Below are 7,539 nucleotides of genomic sequence, written 5' to 3'. Positions count from 1 at the left end.
TGTTTTCCCCTTTTCGATGTTCCTTGAATCTTGTGTGATTTTGTCCCTTACCTCTTCCCTCCTGTCCTCCTTACTTCCACAGACCTTCACTGCTTCAGCATAAGTGACTTTATTCTCAGCCTTATATTTTTGAACTTCTCTTGCTTTAATTTGTACCTCACATCCCCCATATGCTGCACTATGAGGACCACCGCAGTTACAGCATTTTAGTCCATTCACCTCTGTACATTTGTCATATTCGTGTTCTCCTCCACATTTTACACATCTTACTTTCCCCCTACACACTGCAGCCACATGTCCAATTCGTTGGCATTTAAAACATCTTAATGGCATTGGTACATACACTCTTACTGGATAACTAATATATCCCATTTGTACCTTTTCAGGCATTTTCCCTTCAAATGTCAGCAAGATACTCATACTTTCCTGTCGTTGTCCTTCCTTGTTTTTATACAGTCTTCTCACATTAACAATTTTCCCTCCTTTTATATTTTCATGAATTTCATCAGTGGTTATATATGTTGGAATTCCATATATTACCCCCTTTTCAACCTTAGCTACTCCAATCTCTTTGGATGTAATCTTTTCCCCATTAATTTCTTTCATCTTTAGTAGTTTTTTTCTTTCACTATTATCAGAACTCTCCCTTGTCCTAAACATTTAGCCAAAACAACTGTTCCAATGATTTTATCGATCGCTTTGGATAGTCCTATTGGATGCAAATGCTTTCCTGAACTCTTTTCAAATGTCAACATAACTTTGAAACCATTCTCCTCAGTATTTTGTACAGTTTGTTCTCTTGGATTTTCCTGACTTGCTTTGGTCTTTTTAAAAATTGTATCTTGTGTAGTTACCACCATATCCCCACTATCTTCCTGGTCCTTAGAAGATTTCTTACGTTTTGAGTTTTTCTGTCTGGAGTAGGCTATACCTCCGTAAATCCTGACCTGTCCTCCATTATCGATTCTTCAGAATCTTCATCCATGACTGCACAACAGCAAACTTTTGTTCTCTGCTCTGCCTTTCAGAACTCTTCCGGGTTTTTTTTCCTGCAAATTTCATCTGCATGCGGTCTTCTTAAAATTTAACATCTACAATTTTAACACACAAAATTCTAAATTCGCTTAACTGGAACTAAGAGTTTAGAAAGGAAATTGGTGATTAATTTCTTAATTATGTATGGGAAATACCATATAGCTACAAACAAAAATGGGCAAACAATAAACCGAAACCATACTGTTTGAAGCTGAACTGATGAAATATAGGCTACTGATACTCTGAAAGATTAAAATTAAATTAAATAAACAAGCAAACAAACAAATGAACGAATGAATGAGTGAACGAACAAACAAACATACAAGCAAACAAATAAATAGGCTAAATAAAAGGGCAAAACGAATGTATAGAATACTTTAAACCTTTTCTTTGATCATCTATTTTGTTAAACCCTGGATATTTTTCTTTTTTTTCCTGTTCATTTCCTTTTATACTATATTTAGATTATAACATAATAAATACATTTTATGTTTATTGTTCTGCATAAAACTTTCTGTTCTAAAAATCTTAATCTTAAAAATAATAAATTAGCTAGGCTATATATAAGTATATGTAAAAATATGCTATAGAGTATGTAATTATGCATTATTATTAGATAATACATAATTATATAAGCGAAACAGTACATTTTATCTCCTTTTTATTATACTCCTCGTTTATTTATTGAATCATGATTTAACAAAATAAGATTTGTAAAATTGATTTACATTTACTTAATTACATTTGTTCATTTAATATTCTGAATGACCTTTCTCTTGGTTTTTTTTCATGAGAATGAAAGAAGAGTCTCATGATTATTAGTTCCCTATTTCATTATTTACAAACATGTGACTCGCCAGTAAATACACTTACTGCTATGGAAAGACTGAACTGGTCTCATGATGCATATGGGTTCAATAAAGTTGTATGGATGAAATTCTTAATAAAATCATAACGTAATGTGATTCCAGGGGAAACAGTTCTTTCTTTATATAAAATAAAGGAATAAAGTCTTTTCAGTTTATTCCTGTACTTGCCAGAATATTTTAACTTTAGTGGAAACAACAACAACACAAAAAAAGTATATTATTTTGCTGAAATTGAATCATTGTTATCTAACAAGACCAGTTACGTGACCTGCTGCCAAAGTTCCCTGCTAAACAAAGCATAATTTACCCAGTACGAGAAGTGCCCCTCCCCTTTATTGACTCCACACCAAATGCTTTAGTTTCTCACACTGTGATAGAGTATAGAACAATTTACTTAACCTGAACCCTTCCTCATAGTCTAAAAAGATAATTTATTGAAGTGAAGCTGTAAGAACACATGACCATCCACATATACACAAACCTTTGTAAGATTGCTAGAAAGGTTTGGAGTCTCACTAGTAATCAATGTCATCCAATTCCAACATGAGCAACATCAGTTCACATCAGGTGAAACTATATATTTTCCACATACAGTACCATTCAGAACCTCAGGATAAATGAAAAGGGTCATAGTTTTATTTGTTCAGATCCAAACAGAATGTGCTTCAACAACACACCCCATGGCAGCGTGATGCCTTTTAGTACATTAAGAACATTTGAAATTGTGTTTGTTTATGCAAACCTGAACTTATTTTTTTTTCCTAGTAGCAAAACATTTCCTCAAATTGGGGATTATTTCCCCCAAACTATAATCACAAAACAAAACTGTATTCCAGAAGTAATTTGTGAGGATGATTTGTGAACAATTTCTTTGGTAGTGCAAAAGGTCAGTACAAAAAAAAACAAACAAACAAAAAAACCTTGGAATCAGGCATGTGTTGTGAAACCTGAGAAAATGTTATCATCTTGACAGTAAAAAGAGGCAAATATCCATAAACACAGTGACTAACCATATAAGACACTCAGTAAACAACATAAAGTGAATGTTGGAAAAAAACAAACAACAACAAAAAAACATTACATTGTCTCCCACTGAAGCCGTGCACTGAACGAGAACTAATGAAGCAAGATAAGGGACCAACAAAAGCTTCTGAAGAGCAACCTTATAATGTTTGAAGTCTTTTTCAGTCATGCTGACTAAATGTCAGGGGCTATTGATGATGATGAAGTGTTCCGGTGTGAAATGTTCCATGATAATTGAAATCATAGTTGTGTCACATACATAAGAGTGATTTTGCATATTTCAGTGGTCCTTATCAGAAGTATTTAAAAAGGTGGATGGAGGTGGGCACTGCCACCGACAAAGCACCTCAACTTAGATCCAAACAACTGGGACAATGAGACACTGTGCTGTCCTCTATATGTGCCTGATTCTCGTTATTGTTCAGGTGAGTGATCATCAGATACAACCTCTGAAACATCAATGGATATTTATTATAGCTCTAATTATTTATATATAAATAATATTTGTATCTATATGCATATACCATTGTTCAAATGTTTGGGGCCAGTAAGGTTGACGTTTATTTAGCAAGGATGCATTAAATTAATTAAAATTGACCAAAATGCCTTTTATAATGTTTTTTTATTTTATTTATTTTTTTAATAAATCTACTTCAAATAAATGCTTTTAAAAGAAAAAACAAATCAAATAACTCTGGGGGAAAATGCATCACAGTTTCCACAAAAATATTAAGCAGGTAAAAAGTTTTTAACAATAATAAGAAATGTTTCTTGAGCAGCAAATCAGCATATTAAATGATTTCTGAAGGATCACGTGACACTGAAGACTGGAGTAATGGTGTAACTGAGTAAAACTGTTATTTTAAATTGTCAAATTACATTACAATTTAGCCTGATTTATTTAGTCCGAGTTATTCTTAACGATCCTTTTATTCATTCTTTTTATTCTGATTCCTACTGAGAAAATCACTTAGTTAAAGAAACCTACATGAGCTGCTTAAAAATATTAACTTTAATTTTAACGTGAAAAGCATCCATTTACATTCACATTTACATTTATTAATTTTCCAGGTGCTTTTATCCAAATTGACTTACAAATGCAGAACAATTTGTTACTGGAGTCAACACTATTCATAAAGTAAATTACTGATCCTGAACAGTAAAGGTGGTGCTTAAAAAAAGTGCTTCTAGTTGTAAGAAAATATTTGCCCTTGTTTATAGGCCTCATTCATTTATGAGTGGAAAATTTCAGATACTAAATGAGATGATAAAGATTAAAGAGATGCATTAAAGAGGAGATGAAAGGGAACTGACAGAAAAAGCCTAAAGGTCCAGGATATGCAAAAGAGCAGTCTGGGCTTTAAATATAGTGAGACAGGAGTCGTGTACCTGACATGAACTTTTATTCTCCCTGCAGCGAGTGTGGGTGTTCTAATCATGTTCTGGTGCCATTTGCCTGTCCTGTTCTGATTCAGGACCAACCTGTACACCCACAGTCTAACTACCATCTGATAAACATACAAGCTGGACTGAGATTATACCGAACAAGGTTTTAGAAAAGTGGCTATGGTGCTAATAATTAGCCATTGAACAAAAATTCAACAGCATTTATTGGTCTTAATGATCAACATTTATTAATAGATTTTTTAAATGAAATTATATGTTAACATTAGTTCATGCACTGTAAACTAACATGAACAAAGGACAACTGTATATTATTAACTAACACTGACAAAGATCCGTGTTAGTTTATGTTAGCTAATAATTAATGTTATGTTACCTTTTTTTCGGCACGAGTCCACTCAGGACATTTCCTGCAAGCATAAGGGGACATTTTCATTTTGGAATTTATTAGTCATGTGTCAATGTCTGTGTCATGAACACCAGTAAAACTGCATATAAAAATATATTATAAGCAAATATATAAACTCAGCAATATCAGATTTAGCAGTTCACTTCAATTTTCTTTCCAAAGATGCATGAATTGATTCTTCATGTTATGAGAAATATTTTTTATCACTCCTCACTTTTTTTCTTCTAATTCGAACACAGAGTGATTCAGGGTGATTCAGTCATACCATTGCTTAACATGGTTATTCTTTTCTTTTCATGTTTCAATTAAAATGGAAAAAGGAGAAAACATTCTGTTAAGTATTTCAAATGACAATTTTATCAATAAAATGTCTTTATCTGCTCATTCTAACAGAGCACACATGAACAGACCAATATTAGCACAACAGTCAGTCCTGTGACTGCATCCTCACACAGTATCCTCCAAATTATGACCGACTCAAACATCACTACCACTTCATCGACTCATATTACCAGCCCTTCTCCAAACCTTCAGTCCCAGAGCTCCTGGATCCCTTCACCACATCCCACCATAACCCGACCTCTGTTTACCAGACCTGTGGTCACAACCAGCACCATGGCAAAACCACCGCCGACTCCCAGCCCAAGCCCTGGCTCCTCCATCCATCCTCACGGCAGTGCTTCAGCCCAGTATGCCCACTTTGGATTTCTGCTGATGTCTCTGATGTTTCTTGTCATAGTGGATCTTTAATGCAGTCACACAGAGTGCCAAATAATGCTTTACCTGCATTAACTCTCATTAACTTCAAGATCTATTAATAATTCTTCAGTTATTTTTGTAGTTAGTAGTCAGGAAATGTTTTTCTGTGGCACTTTAATGTCTATTTTACTATATAAATAACTCACAAATATTGTGTGATGCAATGCTGATCTTGTCAGTCCATAACACAGCCGTACAAAACAGTTTTTTGTCAAATGCCAAATTTGTAACAAAATAAGCTAATATATAAGACATAAACATATGTATTTGTACAATTGGGTGAACTAGGATTGTTTTGTAATGGAGTCCCATTTGATGGTCTGAAGTGAGACAATCACACTAAATCACAGATGTTGAAAATGAAAATCATGTGTAGGATTTTGCTTAATGCACCATATGTGATCTGTCAAAGCAATCTCAAATAGTGCAACAATATGTGCAGTACAGTTGTGCGATTTCATGTCTCGTCCAGTATAACTTTTCTTGCTTAACAAACCAAATGCAAATACCTCAACTTTGCAAATTAACTTTTTAACTGATAAGGCAGGTGTGCAGAAACCAGACCTCTCAGGACATTTCCTGCAAGCAGAAGAGGACATTTTCATTTTAAATTCATTGGTCACATTTCAATATCTTTGTCACGAACACCAGTAAAACTGCATGTAAACATCATAGTATAAAATATATTATGAAGAAATACATATATTAAAACTCAGCAACATCTGCAGTTCACTTTCATCTTCTTTCCAAAGATACACAAACTGATTCTTCATCTTATGAGAAATATTCTTAACACAGCTCAGGTCTAATACAGAGTGATAACAATGTTTGAGCATTCCAGTCATGCCATTGCCATTGAATGTGTCCTACTTTCATACAGTACCACTTTCACTGATGTGAGCTTAAGAAAGAAAAATCCTGATCTAGGATTATCAATAATACATATATTGTTTAAACGTGTGGAAAGCATGATGTAGCAACCAAACTAACCATGGAGGTCACATATTTTTGCAAATGCAAATAATTTTCTTAATCTGTATTTTTGTTTTGTTGTAGTATAAATATCTCAACATCATTTAAACAAGATACATCTACTTGAGAAACAAAATTGTGTAAGATTTATTGATTAAAGTAAGACTTGTTCTTAGAGTTTTTTTTTTTTTAAACTTTGTTAGATTTATGCTTAAAATAAGAATTTTACAATGGGAAAAGAAAAGAGTCTGCTGTATTAAGATAAAAGGATGTTTTTATATTTGCACTGGAAAATAAGACAACTTTTTAAAGAAATGTTAAGAAAGACTGTACAAATGTCATTTTGAGTGCAATGAGTGAGAGGCCAGCTGATTGGCTGTTTGACATAATGTTAGTTGTTTCTGTTTATGGCAGAGGGGAGTAGCCTGTAAACGCTTGTTTATTGCAATTTCGCAAACAAGGTCTAACCACTCACACATTAGCACCTGGACCAGGATCTCCCTTGTCTTGAACATCATGTTCAAGATTTTGGTTTTTGCATTGCCCATGGCAGCTCAGCTGTTATTTACATCTGCTCAGGTAATTTCATTTTTTTCTATTTGAGTTAATTAAAAAGTACATTTATATTAAGGAAATTGATGTAAGATCCACATAAATAATGAGTGTGACTTGTTTTGAAATATGGCAATTTACTATTAAAGCAAATGTATGTCAAACAGTTCTTTTGAAATGAATAAGAGGTTATTTTAAATTATGCAAAAAACAACTGAAATGTCAGCACACTGATATAACTGTTCCAAAAAACTTTATTAAAACTCGTACAACGTTTCGACCATCAGCTCTTTATCAGGCATGTGTATTTTTGATTTTATTTTAAATGATGGCAATTTTGTTCTTGTTGTGGCTTTTCAGATGTTTCACTGATAATAGTTTATCAAACACAAAATTAGACAGCATTACATTAATGTATATGTTTTTCTGAAGTATTTTCAAGCATCAAAGTGAAACGAAAGAGCCTGATGTCGTATTCAAAGTGTATGATTTGAATATTTGATATTCAAAATAACA

Source organism: Sinocyclocheilus rhinocerous, unplaced genomic scaffold (assembly GCF_001515625.1).
Source record: "Sinocyclocheilus rhinocerous isolate Xijiao unplaced genomic scaffold, SAMN03320098_v1.1 scaffold53, whole genome shotgun sequence".
NCBI lineage: Eukaryota > Metazoa > Chordata > Actinopteri > Cypriniformes > Cyprinidae > Sinocyclocheilus > Sinocyclocheilus rhinocerous.
This window is presented reverse-complemented; position numbering follows the sequence as displayed.